Genomic DNA, 19,072 nt, shown 5'->3' on the forward strand with positions numbered 1-19,072 from the left:
GCTAGTGTAAAGAAATACAGTTGATTTTTGTATGTTGATCTTGCACTCTGCACCTTTCTGAATTTGTGTATTACCTATTGTAGATTTCTCATGAATTCCTTTGGATTTTCCATATATAGGATCAAGTTATCTGTAAATAGAGATAGTTTTACTTCCTCCTTTCCAATATGGATACCTTTTATTTATTTTCCTTACCTAATTGCTCTGCCTGGAAGGTATAGTACAATATTCTAGAGCAGTGGTGAAGTGGACATCCTTGTCTTTTTCCTGCTCTTAGAAGGAAAACTTTCAGTCTTCTACCACTGCATATGATATTAGTTGTGGGCTTTTCATATATGTCCTTTATCATGTTGAGAAAGTTTCCTTCTATTCCTAGCTTTCTAAGAGTTTTAATCATGAAAAGGTAATGAATTTTGTCAAAAAGACTTTTCTGAACCTATTCTGATAATCCCATGGGATTTTTCCTTCATTCTTTCTCTGTGAGGTATAACAATGATTGATTTTCATGTTTTAACAATCCTGGCATTCCCAGAATGAATCCCATTTGATTATGAAGTAACCTTTTTGATATGCTATAGGATCTTTTTAAAAAAGATTTTATTTATCCATTTCTGTCCCCTCCCCCCCACCCCAGCTGTCCGTGCTCTTCATCCATCTGCTGCATCTTGTTTCTTTTTCCGCCTCTGATGCTGTCGGTGACACAGGGATCTGTGTTTCTTTTTGTTGCATCATCTTGCTGCATCAGCTCTCCGTGTGTGCGGCACCACTCCTGGGCAGGCTGCACCTTCCTTCGTGCTGGGCAGCTCTCCCTACAGGGCACACTCCCTGCATGTGGGGCTACCCCATGCGGGGGACATCCCTGCTGGCACAGCACTCCTTATGCGCATTAGCACTATGCATGGGCCAGCTCCACATGGGTCAAGGAGGCCCAGGGTTTGAACCGCGGATCTCCCATATGGTAGACAGATGTCCCAACCACTGGGCCAAGTCCGTTTCCCATGCTATAGGATTTTTTTTAAAAGATTTATTTATTTCTCCTCCCCTCCCCCCATTGTCTACTCTCTGTGTTCATTCACTGTGTGTTCTTCTGTGTCTGCTTGTATTTTCATTAGGTGGCTCCAGAAACCAATCCTAGGAACTTCTGGAGTGGGAGAGAGGTGATTACTCTCTTGCACCACCTCAGCTCCCTGTTCTACAATGTCTTCTTATTTTCTCTCCTCTGTTCTCTTGTTGCATCATCTTGCTGCCAGCCAGCTCTCTGCATCAGCTGGCAACTCCTGAGTGGGGTGGTTTTCCCATACAGGGTAGCATTCCCATGGAGGGTGGCACTCCTGTGCAGGGCCACATTCCCATATGGGCTGGTACTCTGTGTGGGCCAGCTTGCCCTCACCAGGAGGCCCTGGGCATCAAACCCTGGACCTCCTACATGGTAGATGGGAGACCAATCGGTTGAGCCACATCTGTTTCCCTGCTATAGGATTTTAATTGGTAGTGTTTTGTTAAGGATTTTTGCATGTATGTTCATAAGGGAAATTGGTCTGTAATTTTCACTTACTTCTCCAGAGAAGTGAATTAGGAATTTTTTTTGAAGACTGAGAAGGATTGGTGTTAATTCTTCTTTAATGTTTGGTAGTATTCACCAGTGAAGTCATCTAGTTCTGGACTTTATTTTGTTTGTAGGTTTTTTATTATTGATTCAATATTTGTGTTTACTATAGGTTTGTTCAGGTTTTTTTCCTTCTGAGTCAGTATATGTAATTTACTTCTAGGAATTTGTCCATTTCATCTAGATTATCTAATTTGTTGGCTTACAATTGTTTTTTAGTATTCTCTTGTAATTAAAAAAAATTAATTTATTGAAATGTATCACCCACACACATACATAAACAATAAGTATATAGTAATAGTTGTGAACTTACAAAACAAACATATATATCATCATACAGGACTCTCATAACTCACTCTACCGCCAACACCTTACATTGTTGTTAAGCCTTTTTAACTAATGATTAAAGAGCATTGTCAAAATATTACTACTAACCAAAGTATTTTCCCCCAACCCTCCCTACTGTCTTTGTGTCATTTATATATGAATATACATAAACAAGTGTATAGTAAAAGTTGTGAACTTAGAAAGCAAACATGCATAACATCATACAGGGGTCCCATACATCAACCCTCCACCAACACCTTGCATTGTCATGAGATGTTTGTTACAAATTATGAAAGAATATGGTCAAAATCTTACTACTAATCATAGTCCTTATCTTACATTTGGTGTGTTTTTCCACCAACACACCTTATTATTTTTTAAATATATTTTTTATGACAGAAGTTGTAAACTTATAAAACAATCATGCACATATGCAGAATTCCCAAAACACCCCCTATCAACACACCACACTGTGGTGGAATATTTGTTACAGATAAGATAATATCATCTGATTGTTACCATTTCCATAGTGTACATTTGGCTCACATTTTCCATATTGCCTCTTTATCAACACAGTACATCTTTCATATAGATGGATGAATATTATATTATTACTACTAACCACAGTCCGTAGGTCACTCCAGCTTTCCCATGCTTCTCCACATTCTCAACACCCTGCAGTACTGATATACATTTGCTCTAGCTCACAAAGGACACTCTTGCATCTCTACCATCAACCACAATTCTCATCCACCTCTTGGTTTACTGTACTATTCAGTTCCTAGATTATTCTCTAGCAGTCTGTGAATTGGCATTTACATCCCTAGACTACAATTTTCAGCCACATCCCTATTTATAGACAAGCCATTACTATTTTTACCATCCATTCTATACATTTCCACACTTTTACAGTAAAGTTAATTAAAACTTCTACATACATTAAACATCAGCAGTCCATTGCAGTCCTTCTCATCTCCATCAACCTACCACCACCAGGTCTTGAAGATATTTTCCTATAATTTCTTCTAGAAGTTTTATAGTTCCTGCTTCTATTTTTAGGGTTTTCTTTTTTTCATTTTGAGTTAATTTTTGGATAAGGTGTGAGATAGAGGTCCTCTTCCCTTCTTTTGGCTATAGATATCCAGAATGGACTATTCTACCCGAGTTGTGTGGATTTGACAGGCTAGTCAAAAAATCACTTGACCATACATGCGAGGGTCTGTTTCTGAGCCATCAATTTGCTTCCATTGGTCTATGAATCTGTCTTTATGCCAGTCCCATGCTGTTTTTATCACTATAGCTTGGTAATATGATTTAAAGTCCAGAGATGAGGGTTCACTTTTCCTCTTATGATGCTTCTGGCTATTCAGGACCACTTACCCTTCCAAATAAATTTGCTAATTGTGTTTTCAATTTTTTTAAATGCTGGTGGAATTTTTATCAGGGTCGCATTGAATCTGTATATCAATTTAAGTAGAATTGACGTCTCAATGATATTTAGGCTTCCATCCATGAGTCTTCCAGTTACTTAGGACTATTTTTATTTATTTTAATGTTGGGTTGCAGTTTTCTGAATACAAGTGCTTTATATCATTGGTTAAGCTTATTCCTGACTACTTGAGTTTTATCTGTCATATTTTATTTTCACCACTCTTTTGACACTTTTAGTTACTTTTATCGATATAATCTTCATTCGTTCATATAGGCTCTCTTCCAGGTTTCTCTCTCCTGTCTTTCATTTTCAGGCTCTAGCACACCTTTTAGTATTTCCTGAAAATCTGGTCTCTTGCTTAGAAATTCTCACAATTTCTGTTTATCTGTGAATATTCTAATCTTGCCCTCATTTTTGAAAGACAGTCTTGCTGGATATAAAATTCTTGGATGGAAGTTTTTCTCTCATAGTATCTTAAATATATCAGACCACTGTCTTCTTGCATTCATGGTTTCTGGTGATATATCAGCACTAAATCTTACTGGGTATCCCTTATATGTTATGCATTGCTTTCCTCTTGCTGTTCTCAGAATTCTCTCTTGTCTTTGGCATTTGACATTCTGATTAATATGTGCCTCAGAGTTGATCTATTTGGCTTTATTTGCATGGGAGTACATTGTGCTTCTTGGACATGGATATCTATGTCCTTCAATAGGGTTGGGAAATTTTCTAACATTACTTCTTTAAATATTCCTTCTACCCCTTTTCCCTTCTCTTCTCCGTCTAGGACACCCATGACACATATGTTTGCACATCTCTGGCTGTCATTTCGTTCCCTGATACCTCGTTCAATTTTTTTCCATTCTTTTCTTCATCTGTTCTTTTGTATGTTCACTTTCAGAGGTCATTTCTTCAAGCTAACCAACCCTTTCTTTTGCTTCCTCAAATCTTCTATTATGTGATTCCAATGTTTTAAAATTGTATTTGTTGCACCTTTCATTCCCATAAGATCTGTTATTTATCTATGCATGCTTTCAAATTCTTATTTGTGCTCATCCAGTGTCTTCCTTTTTTTTAAAAGATTTATTTATTTATTTATTTATTTCTCTCCCCTTCCCCCCCCCACCCTGGTTGTCTGTTCTCTGTGTCTATTTGCTGCATCTTCTTCTTTGTCCACTTCTGTTGTTGTCAGCGGCATGGGAATCTGTGTTTCTTTTTGTTGCATCATCTTGTGTCAGCTCTCTGTGTGTGCGGCACCATTCCTGGGCAGGCTGCACTTTCTTTTGTGCTGGGTGGCTCTCCTTATGGGGTGCACTCCTTGCACGGGGAGCTCCCCTATGTGGGGGACACCCCTGTGTGGCAGGGCACTCCTTGCATGCATCAGCACTGCGCGTGGGCCAGCTCACCACATGGGTCAGGGGGTGCTGGGTTTGAACCCTGGACCTCCTATGTGGTAGGAGGATGCTCTATCAGTTGAGCCAAATCTGCTTCCCTGAAGTTAGGTTATTTGGGGGCACTCTGAAAAAATAATCGAATATCATTGTGCATAAGAAAAAAAAATCCTCAAAAAATACTTATTGAAAGATATACCTTGTCTGTCAATGAATCATGATTCCAGAAAAGATATATTCACTGTTCTCCAAAACAGTATTGCAGAAAATCACAGCATTAAGTAAGGTTTGCATATTACTGGCCTTATTCAGGAAGCTCATGGGAAACAAATCTGATTGTATGTTCTTGTCTTTGTCTGAAATCCAGAAGAATCCATTCACAATATTCTGTACATTTATGGTCACTGCTCTTTAGGAGAGATGTGACAGGCCTAGAAAAGATCCAAAGACACACAATAGAATAAAAGGCACAATGAGTGCATTGACCTTCTTTTATATATATATATTTTTTAAAGATTTATTTTATTTATTTATCTCCCCCCACATTGTCTGCTCTCATGTCCATTCACTGTGTGTTCTTCTGTGTCTGCTTGCATTCTTGGCAGCACTGGGAATCTGTGTCTCTTTTTGTTGTGTCATCTTGCTGTGTCAGCTCTCCATTTGTGCAGTGCCACCCCTGGGTGGGCTGCGCTTTTTTCACGTGGGGAGGCTTTCCATGCGGGGTGCACTCTTTGTGCATGGGGCTCCCCTATGTAGGGGACATCCCTTTGTGGCATGGCACTCCTTGTGTGTGGCAGCACTGCGCATGGGTCAGCTCACCACATGGGCCAGGAGGCCCTGGGTTTGAACCCTGAACCTCCTATATAGTAGGCAGATGCTCTATCAGTTGAGCCACATCTGCTTCCCTATTTTTTATTTATTTTTAAAAGATACAAAGGTCACACAAAATGTAAGTTACATTAAAAAATATAGATGTGGAGCAGGTGTAGCCCAGTGATTAAGCACCTGCTCTGCATGTGTGAGGTCCCAGGTTCATCCCCCACTACCTCCTTAAAAAAAATCTTAAGTTTGAACAGTGAGATTCAAGCCATAGTCTCTTTCTTTCTACAAAGTTGCTGCTCTTTTAGCTCCTCATAATTCCTTTGGGAAGCAGATGTGGCTCAAGTGATAGAACTTCTACCTACCATATGGGAGGACCCAGGTTTGATCCCTGGGACTTCCTGGTGTAAAAAAAAGAAGAGAAAGCATGCCAGCTTGGCAAGCCAGTGCCCACATGGTGAGCCAGTGCCCATGCGGTGAGCCAGTGCCTGCATGGCGAACCGAGTGCCCATGCAGTGAGCCAGTGCCCATGCAAGGGAGTCATGCAGCAAGATGATGATGCAACAAAAAGAGACAAAGGGCAGGGTCAAAGTGAAGCACAGCAGAAATCAGAAACTGAGGTCATGCAGCTAGCAGGGAACCTCTCTCCACATCAGAGGTCCCTATGACTGAATCTCAGTGAATCCTAGAGGAGAAAAAATGAGAAGAGAAGACCAAAAGAGAAATAGATGCAGAAGATCACACAGCAAATGAATACAGACAGCAAAAAGAGCAGGTTGGGGAAGGAGAAAGGGGAAATAAATAAATAAATAAATCTTTTAAAATATATATAGAGGGGAGGCAGCTGTGGCTCAATCAGTTTGGCTCCTGCCTACCATATGGGAGGCCCTGGGTTCATGTCCCAGGGCCTCCTTGTGAAGGCAGCCTTACCCACATGCTGTGGAGAGCTGCCAGCCCACAAGTGCCAAGGAGTGCTGCTGGCCCACAAGTGCCACAGAGAGCTGACTCAGCAAGGTGACGTAACAAAAAGGGAGACAAGTGAAAAAAAATACACACACAGAAGAGCACACAGCAAATGGACACAGAGAGCAGACAGCAAGCAAGCTGCAAGGGGGGGAGAATAAAAAAAGCAACCACGGGAATAAAAAGCATTAATATATATATATATATATATATATATATATATATATATATATATATGAGATTAATGTGCTGACCTTCTTTATAGATATTTTCACATTCAAGAATTACTACTGACTCAGGATCACTTACAAGGAGTGAGATGCACTTTTCCACAAAATACTAGGCTTCTCACTTTCATTGCTGCTACACTGGGACCCCGCCTGCAGGCAAATCCTCTTTCAGGCATGCTTCTTTTGAAAGATGAGTTTCTGGAGCAATTTTGGGTGGGTGCAGAGCAGCAGCAGCACCCACAAGCCCACAGAGTGGTGCTCCCTTCCATGCAATCCTTTGCTTTGGAGCTTGCTGGGCTGGAAAAGTGAAATGATTTGGGGGTAGAGTGGGGCAATGGAAGCAGAAAGATACAGATTTGCTGTATATTTAAGATAGACACAAATTTGGTGATTGGTTCAATGTGGAGGTGGAGGGGTCATTTGCTTCTGGGTTGATGGCAATGCCAACCACTGATAGGGAAAACCTGGGGGAAGAGCAGATGGGTTGTGGAGTGGTACTCAATTTTGATAGATTATGGTTGTTGGGTGAATGGATGGAAATTACCAGGAGATAGTTGTATGAGCCCAATGCTGAAAAAGGAAACTGAGATGAGTTCCCAGCTTGCAGTCTGCCCTATGGAATTTGAACCATCCCCACAATCACATGAGACATTTCTTAATTTAAAAATCTCATAATATTTACATACATATCCTGTCCATTCTGTTTTCATAGAGAACCCTCATTAATACAGAAGAGTTAACCAGAAAGTAGAGCATTTCTGTTTTGTAGCTATGCACAGTCCTAAAAATGGAAAGATTCACCAGGTATGATCTCCATCCCTCCATATTCAGAAAAGACTGAGAATGTGAGGTCCACTTAGAGAAGCAAAAGGAGAACCAATAGGAGATGGGTGGAACAATGGCTCTTGAGGTAACAAATTCAGGAGAGAGTCTGCAAAGCAATGGAATTTGTGGATTAAACTCCTCACTCAGAAAGCACTGATTGGCAGAATGGATAAAAGAGCATTGAACAACTATATGCTACTTACAAGAGACTCACATTTAATTCAAAGGCACAGGTAGGCTTAAAGTGAAGGGATAGAGGGAAGTGGCTCTGGCTCAATCAGATAAGCTCCATCTACCGTAGGCGAGGCCCTCGGTTTGTGTCCTGGGGCCTCCTTGTGAAGGCAGGCCCACCTGCATGCTGCAGAGTGCTGCCCGGCCCACAGACACCACAGAGAGCCAACTCAGCAAGGTGACACAACAAAAAGAAGGGACACAAGTGAGAACACAGAAGAACCCACAGCAAATGGACACAGAGAACAGACAGCAAGCAAGCCACAAGGGGGAGGGGAAATAAATACAGACACAGAAGAATGCAAAGCAAATGGACATAGAGAGCAGACAGCATGCAAAAAGTCACAAGGGGGGGGGGGTGGATAAAAAAATAAAGTAAAAGGATGGGGAAAATAGTAACCAAAAGAGTGCTGGGATAGCTATACTAACTTCAGATAAAATAAACTTTAACTAAAAAACAATTACAAGGGACAAAGAAGGTTACTATATACTGATAAATGGGTTAATTCTACAAGAAAACATAAAATTATAAATATATTGCACCTAATGGCAGAGTACCTAAAAATATGAAGCAAATATGGACAGATTGAAAGGGAAAAATAGTTCTACATTTATAGTAGGAGAATTCAACACACCACTTACAATAAAAGATAGAACATCTAGACAGAAGATAAATAGGAAACAGAAGACTTGAAGAATACTAAATAAACAACTACACACAAACACACACACATATATATATATATATACAAAGTACATATAAAACACATCACCCAACAGCAGCAATATATTCATTCTCCTCTGGTGCACATGAATCAATCTCCAGAATATACCATATATTAAGTCATAAATCAAGTCTCAGTAAATTAAAAAATATCAAAATCACACTATGTGTCTTCTCCATAATGGAATTAAGCTAGTAATAACAGAGGAAGAACTGGAATATTCACAAATATATGGTAATTAAACAATGCCCTCTTAAACAACCAATAGGCCAAAGAAGAAATCACAAGGGAAATAAGGAAATATCTAGAGGTGAATGAAAATGAAAACACAACATACAAAAATTATGGGATACAGCAAAGGCGGTGCTGAGAGAAATTTCTAGTTCTAAATGCTTACATTAAAAAAGAAGAACGGTATCAAATCAGAGACCTAACCCCAAACCAGGAGGATCTGGGAAAGGAAGAACAACCTAAACACAAAGCAAGCAGAAGGAAGGAAATAAAGATTAGAACAGAGAAAAATGAAATAGAGGTTTTTTAAAATAATAGAATCTGGGAAGTGACTGTGGCTCAATCAGATGGGCTCCTGTCTACCATATGGGAGGCCCTGGGTTTGCATTCCGGGGCCTCTTTGTGAAGGCAGGCTCGCCCACATACTGTGGAGAGCTGCCAGCCCGGGCACCATGAAGTGCTGCCTGCCCTGCAAGTGCCACAGAGAGCTGAGTCAGCAAGGTGATGCAACAAAAAGGAAGACAAGCAAAAACACAGAAGAGTGTGCAGCAAATGGGCACAGAGAGCAGACAGTAAGCAAAAAGCTGTAAGGGGGTGATAAAATTAAAAAAACAGCAATAGAATCAACAAAACTGAAATTGGTTCTTTGAAAAGATCAATAAAATCTACAAAAACTTAGGTAGATTGACAAAGAAAAAGAGATGACACAAATAAATAAAATCAGAAATGAAAAGGTGGATATTACTACCAATGTCACAGAAGTGAAAAAGTATTGTAACAGTATACTATGAAAAACTGTATGCCAATAAATTACACAACCTAAATGAAATGGATAAATTCTTAGAAAAACCTAAATTATCTACACTAACTCAAGAAGAAATAGAAAAACTTAACAAGCAAGTTAAGAGATTGAAATTGTTCTAAAAATTTTTTGTGGTGATGAATGCTCAACATTGTGATTATGCAAAAAGCCATTGGTTATAAACTTTGGATTGTATGGTATGGGAATATATCTCAATAACTCTGCTTAAAAATAAATTTTAGATGTGCAAAAATAGCCAGAAATAGCAGCTATGTACCACAGGGGAAGCATAGAGAAATTGAGAGGTGAAGAATTTTCTTGTTTGTCTGTTTTTTGTTTATTATTATTATTGAAATAATGAAAATATTCTAATAATGATTGAAGTGATGAATACATAACTGTGATTATACTAAATACCAATTGATTGTACCCTTTGGATGAATTGTATGTTTTATTGATATTATAAATTGATTTGTCAAAAAAAAAAGATTATCAGTTATCAAAACCTTCCCAACAAAGAAAAGCCCAGGACCAGATGGATTCACTGATGAACTTTACCAAGCATTCCAAGAATAATTAATACCAACACTGCTCAAATTCTCCCAAAAAGTAAAAAGAAAAGAAAAGGGAATACTTCCCAAGTCATTCCATGAGACCAACATCACCCTAATACCAAGGCCAGATAAAGATAACAGAGGGACTGGCCTCAACTGGCACCTGTCGGTCACCATGAAGTTCAACCCCTTTGTGACCTCGGACCGCAGCAAGAACCGCAAACGCCACTTTAATGCCCCTTCGCACGTAGGAAGGAAGATCATGTCGTCCCCACTCTCCAAGGATCTGCGGCAGAAATACAACGTCTGCTCCATGCCCATCCGCAAGGACGACGAGGTCCAGGTGGTTCGAGGATACTACAAAAGTCAGCAGATTGGCAAGGTAGTTCAGGTAGACGGAAAGAAATATGTCATCTACATCAAGAGGGTGCAGCGTGAGAAGGCATTTGGCACAACTGTCCATGTGGGCATTTACCCAAGCAAGGTGGTTGTCACCAGGCTAAAACTGGACAAAGATCGGAAAAAAATTCTTGAACGCAAAGCCAAATCTCAACAAGTTGGAAAGGAAAAAGGCAAATATAAGGAAGAACTTATTGAGAAAATGCAGGAATGAATACATCCTGATGTGCAACCAGTTTAACTGTATTATTTAGCCCAGTGTTGTGTTCCTTTGGACTTTTTCAAGATGTCTCTGGAATGTTTCATTTCCATCTTGTTTTGTTATTGATATATGGCTGAGTAAATCTACTTTTGCAATTTTCATTAATAATTTTATGAGTAAAAATTGAAAGTTTAAAAAAAAAGATAACACGGGGAAAGAAAATTATAAACCAATATCCCTTATGAATATAGATGCAAAAATCCTCAACCAAATACTAACAAACCAAATTCAATAGCACATTAAAAAAATTATACACCGTGCTTAGGTGGGATTTATCCCAGGCATGCCAGGGTGATTCAACATAAGAAAATCAATTAATGTAATACATCACATAAATAGGATGAAGGGAAAAAACACATGGTAATCTAAATTGATGCAGAGAAGGCATTTTACAAAACCCAGTAAAAACACTTAGAAACTAGGAATAGAAAGAAGCTTCCTCAACATGCTAAAAAGCATATATGAAAAGCCCAAAGCTAATTGTCATACTCCATGGTGAAAGACTGAAAGCTTTTCCTCTAAGATTGGGAATGAGGCAAGAATCCTCACTGTCACCACTGTTATTCAACATTGTATTGGAAGTTCTAGCCAGAGCAATTAGGCAAGGAAAAAAATAAAATAAAAGCCACCCAAATTGTAAAAAAAGAAGTAAACTTTTCCTATTTACAGGTGACATAGTCTTATATGTAGAAAATCCCCCCAAAAAATCTACAACCAAACTACTACATCTAATAAATGAATTCAGCAAAGTGGTGGGGCACAAGATGAAAACATAAAAATCAGTAGTGTTTCTGGAAACCAGTTGTGGCTCAAGTGGTTGAGCTCCTGCTTCCCATGCACAAGGTTCTGGATTCAATCCCCAGTACTTTCTAAAAACAAATGAGAAAAGCTACTCTCATTGGAAAGTGGATGTAGCTTAGTGGTTGAACACCTGCTTCCCATGTAGGAGGTCCTGGGTTCAATCCCTGCTACCTCCTGAAAAAAATCAGTTGTGTTTCTACATACTAGGTATGAAAAATCTAAAGAGGAAATTAATAATAACTCCATTCATAATTTATAATAGCAACTAAAAGAGGAAAATAGAAATAAATTTAGCCAAGGATGTAAAGGACTTATGGAGAAAAATACAAAATGTTACCAAAGAAATCAAAGAAGACCTAAATAAATAGAAGGACATACCATGCTCATGGATTGGAATGCTAAATATTATTGTAGTAGTTTGATATAGTTATGAATTCCAAAAATAGATATTGGATCATGTTTGTAAACTGATCTGTACCTGGGCATGATTAAATTATCATTGGGGCTTTATTTGGGCCACATCAGTAGGGTGTTGAGTCCCTGCCCCTTGGTGGGTGGGAACTCACAGATAAAAGGCATGGGAAAGGATAGAGTTGGAACTTTTTAATGCTGGAGGATTTTAATGTTGGAGTTTTGATTTGGAGCTGGATGCTTGAGTCTTGAGTTGAGCCCTAGGAAGTAAGCACAGAGAGGAAAAAGAAGCAGGCTCCAGAAAGAGAGGACCTGAGCCAGGAGAAGAACACAAGGGAATAGAGATGGCTCCTTAGATACAGCAGAAACCCAGGGAGAGAGACAGAGCCATTTGCCTGATAGTCTATAGCTGGATTGTGGAGCTAGAAAAAGCCTAGAGATCCTCATAGTCTATAGTTGATCTTGTGGAGAAAACAGAGGACCTGAGCCCAGACAGAAGCAAGACCTGGGAAGATAGGAACCCAAGAAGCCTGAAGCCTGAACCCTGACAGACATTGGCAGACATCTTGTTCCAACATATGGAGATAGACTTTGGTGAGTGAAGTAACGTATGCTTTATGGCCTGGTATCTGTAAGCTCCAATCCCAAATAAATACCCTTTATAAAAGCCAACAGATTTCTGGTTATTTTGCATCAGCACCCCTTTGACTGACTAATGCAATTATCAAAATATCAATTCTACCCAAAGCAGTTCACAGATTCAAAGCAACTCCAGCCAAAATTACACCAGCCTTCTTTGTAGAAATGAAAAAGGCAATCATCATATTTTTATGGAAGAGAGAGCAGATGTGGCTCAAGTGGTTGAGAGCCTGCTTCCTGGGTTTAGTCCCTAGTGTGTCCTAAAAACAAACAAATAAAAAAACAAGCAAACAAATGAAGAAAGAAAACCAAGACACTCAGGGGAGCTGATGGAGTTTGGGCACTGGCTTCCCACATACAAGGTCCTGAGGTTCAATCCCCAGCCCTAGTACCTAAAAAAATAAAATAAAATTTTCTTGCCCCTCCTCTAAGTGACATTAGCTAATGTTTAAAGACAATTGTGGTCATCACAAATAGAGGCTTGTTTTCATAGGCATCTAGTGGGTAGAGGAATGCTGCTGACCATCTTGCAGTGCACAGGACAGGTCCATACAACAAAATGGTAATAGTGCCAAGGTGGAAAAACCATGATCTAAAGAAAAATAAAGAGCACAGATTATCTCCTGCTGAAGTTATGCAGGTTTTCTTCAAGCTGTTAATTATTGTCATTACTATGTTTTCAAATGTGAAAATATGAATTATCATTGCATCAGCAGAATAAAACATAGTGTTTTTACATTAAACCTAGTATTTTTATACTTAAAAGAAATTATATGGAGGAACAAGGATTCCTGAATAGCCACACACACAAAAAAAAATCTTTTAAAAGAATGAGGTTGGAGGACTCAACATTTTCCAATTTTAAAACTTAGTATAAAGCTACAGTGGTCAAAATAGCATGGTCCTGGCACAAGAGCAGATTTATAGGTCAATGGAATGAATTGAGAGTTCAGAAATGGACCCTTACAGCTAAGTCCAATTGATTTTTGACAAGGGTTTCAAGTCCATTCAATTGCTAAAGAATAGTGTCTTCAACAGTGGTTCTAGGAAAACTTGATGTCCATATGCAAAAGAATGAAGGTGGACCCCTATCTCACACCATATATAAAAATTAACTCAAAATATACTGTGGTGGTTTGGAGCTACATACTCCAGAAAAAATGTTCTTAAACTTAATCCATTCCTGTGGCTGGGAACTCTTGTAAAGAGGACCTTGTGATGAAGTACTTCAAATAAGGTATGGGCTAATAGTTGAACATCAGTGGAACCTGGAAGAGAAGGGAGAAGCCAGGAGAGACCACCATATGCTTTGCCATGTACATAAAAGTCAAGGACCAAGGATCACTGGAAACCAACCCCAGAATTCCAGTCTTCTAGGAGAAAGCATTGCCTTGATGATGTCTTGATATTGGATTTCTTCTAGCCTCAGAACAGTGAACCAATAGATTCTCCTTGTTTCTATCAGCCCATTGCATGGTATTTGCTTTAGCAGCCAGGAAACCAAAACATGGATGAAAAACCTAAATTTGAGAAGTAATACTATGAAACTCCTAGAGAAAAAGTAGGGAGGAATCTGCAGGACCCTGTGTTAGGCAATGGTTTCTTAGACTTTACACCAACAGCACAAGCAACAAAAGAAAACATAGACTAACAGGACTTGATCAAAATTAAAAAACATAAAATAAAAAGTGTTGGAAAATATGCAGGGCAATTGTACTCCTATACACTGTTAGTGGGAATGTAAAAGTGGTCAGCCGCTGTAGAAAACAGTGTGGCAACTCCTCAGAAAGTTAAATGTAGAATTACAATATTGATGTGGGTTATGGGTGGGAGGCTGTTCATCCCTTTGCAGATAACCTAAACTGTATGTGTCCTGACTTGTGGGTGTGGGACAGTGAGAGGCTGCAGCCCTGCCCTTGGTGACCATGGCAATGACTCCAGTCCTGGAGAAACAGTTTAGCAATGCAAACTCTATAAATTTTAAATATTCAGGGAAAAGCCAAACCAAATGTGCTAAAAGCTTATCCAGAATGTATGAAATCCATGCTGAAAGCTTACCTAGGATGTGGAAGATATCTGCTAATTCAAGCCTATTGAGCACTAAAACAAAGAACCATTTGACCCTTCCTCTGTATAAAAGGAACTCAAAAATCTTGTTCAGGGCTCAGATTTTGGTATGAGAAGCTCTGAGCCCAGCCAGTTGTAAATAAATCATTTTTCCTTCCCAAAAATTATTCCTGAGACCTGGCCTTTCTATACGCAAATAATTGAACCTTTTGATTTCTGCAACATAAATGGGGCTTGTCCGGGATTGCAAACAAAGGTCAAAGATGGTAGAATTTTCTGCCCCCTCCAGATGCCTGAGGAAGCTGGGAGGACTCAGGTAAACCCCTCATCTGGGCACCCCTGGGTTAAATTTAATCCAGAAAAGATGTGGGCTCCACCGGAATCTTCTCAATGATAATCAGGGGTAATAGAAGGTCTGAAGGAAAATTCTGGGAACAAAAAGAACTCCAAACATGGAAGAAGGTAAGACTCCCCGGGGAGCATAGTCAGAAAAACACTAGCTTTAATTGACAGGGTGGGAGGCTGATCACCTCCCAAGAGAGCCCTAGTACCTCCAGAAATTTTGGGGGAAGCCATTGTCTTTAGGTCTGAAAAAAGGAGAAAAAAGGGAAGTATCTTGTGTTTTGGGTTTTTCTAACTGCATGTTAGAGTCTAGTACTGGTCTTGTCTCCACTGAAAAAAGTAGAGGCTTGATTATAATAAGAAAGGATGTTTATAGGTTTGAGTCCTAACATCCTGAGAAATTGGTCTGGATTTTGGAAAACTTGGTTACAGGAAAATGAATAGGCTTTTCTAGTGAAACTTGGTCTGGGTGTAAAGTTAAACAGTGAAAAAGGTCTAGCTGGAATCTTTTGTTGTGGTGCTGAATTGCAAATGAATTCACTTTATATCAGATGTTAATTTGAGTGTTCTCTCTTTCTAAAGTTTGTAATGGCTGCAGGGGCAGCCGTGCTGAAAAAGATATATGTAGAACTTGTGGGTCAGATTAATGACTTTTGTGCTTCTGTCTATGTCAGCTCAATGCTGGTGTTGGAGTTGTGTGGTTATGTAAAGTGGTGGAATTTGGTTGAGCTGGAACCCTCCCTTGCCACTGGCAAGGGGGTGAATTGATTATAAGGCAAAACTGCAGAGTCTGGATGTTTGCACATGCTCTGCTGTCTCATCTCTGGTCAGCCCCTTTGCCAGCACTTGGGGGTCATCCGTGTCAGTGCCATGTGCCCGGGTTTGTTGGGGTTGGCCCCAGTCAGGGTGGCTGGGTCCCTGGGAGGGGTGCCAAGTTTGAGTGGGTTCTTTTGGCCCATTTTGGTGGAGAACTGGAAAGGGGGAGTGGCTTGCCCCTTTCCAGTGAATCCATGCCTTCTATTCATAAGCCACATTCCTATTTGATCACTGTGCACCCAACTGCCTGGAAGGGGGGAGGTGAAGTGGATGCAGAGCAAGATCAAAATAAATGCAATAAGGTTCCCTCCCTAAGGTGTCAAGGGCCAAAATAAATTTGCATTCTGCCCAGGTTCTGCTTTTCTGACTCTCTCTCTGTGAGATGATGTAGAAATGCTTTGAAATGTTTCAAAGCTGTAAACTTGTCTAAAGGAAAGAGGCTATTTCTTGGAAACAATAGACCTCTAATCACTTGATAGGTTTTTTAATGGTCCAGCTGGGAACATCAGCAGTGGGGGTGGTAAAACTACAAAGGAAAAAAAAGGGGATAAACCTCACTTTAAAATCTGTGTTTGGCTTTTGTCAGTTGCTCGTGCCTAAGATTTCATAATAAAAGGTAGTTTAAAAATGAATCTTTATAAGATATAGGCTATAGTTACTGGCAATATTTTGATGATGCTCTACATAGTTTGTAATGATTCTTTTACAAAAATGCAAGGCATTGGTAATGTATGGGGGAAAAAAAAGAATCTTTAAATGCCAGTACTCTCATGCTGGTGAATTAAATGCATAACTTGCAGATGAAAACTTGTTCCATTACTAGGAAAAGGCAGAACTTCACAGAATTGTTACTAATAAAATTCTTGTAACTTAATAAAGGTATCCAATTCACGTTAAGGTAAAAACATAATGAAAACTGTAACTAAGAGTTAAGATTATTTATAGATGCATTTATATTATAAAACAGCAGAAGAATAATACCTGAAATTATAACTGGGTGAATTTAGCCTGAACCTATTACTGTAAGTGTAAATTCTAAACTAACCTTACCTTCATTTATGGTCACTTCAAGCCTAGCCTCACCCCTTGCCTTTGCTTATGGTTATTTCATAACAGTTTTTGCCCCTATAGTCCAGGGAAAAGCATATGTGGGCATCCCTGTCTCCTGTTCTATTGGTATTAGTAACCTTGCTTTCTCTCATGAAATTCAAAGTAAAATATAAGGTTCTGAAACAAATGAAAATTGTGTTAAAGCATTGGAAACATTTTGGTTACAAGCCATTAGTTAAGAAAAAAATTCTTGTGCAAAACTGCACAGTTATAGTGCAAATTAAGAAAAGACCTTTTAGAAATCTTCAATTACTTTGCAGTCACACTTGTTTTGTAAAAAAATGAAAGTTTTAAGTAATTAAGTTATGTTTCTGTGTCAAACTATTCATGTCTGCCTATTTGCTCAAATTGTTGGGGTTAAATATGCAGTTATATAAGCAATATATATTTCTAGAACCCAGATTAAACTTAAAAGGTATATAAAATAATGCAAATTACAAGTAATATCAATGAGTTTTGTTTCTGTGTCTAACTCTATTTGTGCCTGTTTATTTGCTCAGTGTATATCATCATACATCAGGATAATAATATCAAATTAACAAATGAAAATTCTTAGAAGAGCTCTATTCAAATTGGTAAAAACTAAATATGCAGTTTTATATGTGAATAAATATTCCTGGAGCCCAAATTAGACTAAGTAGGATGGAAAGGTCATATAGAAATCTGATTATAGGGACAATTTGGAAAGGCTCTTCTCTTTGCAAGAGCTTTGAGGGCAGGGCTAGGTATGGCAGATTAAACCTATCTGCTAGGCTGGGTAATTAAGAATCAGTTTGCCCAGTAATTTCCCAGTATAAACCTTTTAGCAGCCTTAAAATAAGGGTGGTTAATAATTCTATTACCAAATTTCAGTAAGTAAAAGAAAGTCCATAAAAACTATGGAAAGATCTTTCCTGGATTATGATTAAACAAATTATATGATTATAATATATTTCAGAACCTAGTAGTCATAATGCTTTTGAAATTATTCACAGTTTCAGAACTTAAAGAGATTTTAGCTTCCCATAAAGAAAAGAAAGAGAACATTCCTTGCATAAACTATAATGTTTTCAATTTTATTTAGCTTGGGTGTAATCTCCCTTAGTTTATAAATTACCCATTAAATAAATTACCATTATATGTACAAAATCTTTGGAGTAATGAAAATTGTAAGTTCATGTTAATGAAATTAAGCTAAAGAAGAAAATTGTAGATATGCTCTCTTAAATAAACAAACTTCTTTGGTTGGTAATTGTAATTTATTAAGTTTATTTAAATGTAAGGTAACTAGTCTATGTGGTTGTGGTCAATTATAAAGAGTTTGTAAAAACATCTTCCAAAGTGAAAACATTTAAATGGTTCTAGTTCTAGAAGTCATTGTTAACTAAAAACCTGGATTGGTGGCAAAGAATAACTTTCTGATAATAAAACCTATCTGAAGGCCACTGAAAGGTGCATATTTAAGTAAATAGTAATGAAAAGTTATCTTGATTCTATTGGGAATCTTCCATTTTCATTTTAACAATGAAAAATAGTTATTTTTCCCTTCTATTACTAAAGTAAAATACCTACAATTATCTTCATGGTAAAATTGTATAAGTAAACAAAGTCATTTGATATATAGTGTGTTGCATTACAATGTTTAAAATATATAAAAACAAGGCATAAACTTTAACATTGTCAGACTCTCTTGTGCATTCAAACCAGACCTTGAATACATTACAGGTTGCCTCTCCATGTGAGTTATTGGCTAGGCTGGTCACTGACCCCTCAAATAAAAATATTTGCTATATCAGCCTCTGGTTATGCTCCTGAAGTTGACAGAAACTATGTTGCAGTTTCAAGCTCCTGCAGCAGCCAATGATGACTCTGTACAGCTAAGCACACAATGGATATCACCTCCAGACTGGCACTATTCCATAGTGCCAGAGAGCACTATGCACCAGGCTGGTAGACTACTGGAAACTGAATAGATGGAACCAATGTAACTATGTGGGCAATTGAAATGTTTCACAAGAGTACTCAAGGGTGGATATAAGACATGTAAAATTACACCAAAAATATATAGGGGCTGATAGGCTAAAATGTAAATCATAATGTAAAACATAAG

General features: G+C 38.5%; 1 pseudogene; it reads left to right on the forward strand.

Moving 5' to 3' along the window:
* Positions 1 to 10,301: 10,301 nt before the first annotated feature.
* On the forward strand, positions 10,302 to 10,749 carry LOC101443303 (ribosomal protein uL24-like pseudogene; annotated as a pseudogene).
* Positions 10,750 to 19,072: the final 8,323 nt, after the last annotated feature.

This window comes from Dasypus novemcinctus, chromosome 18 (assembly GCF_030445035.2).
Source record: "Dasypus novemcinctus isolate mDasNov1 chromosome 18, mDasNov1.1.hap2, whole genome shotgun sequence".
NCBI classification, from domain to species: domain Eukaryota; kingdom Metazoa; phylum Chordata; class Mammalia; order Cingulata; family Dasypodidae; genus Dasypus; species Dasypus novemcinctus.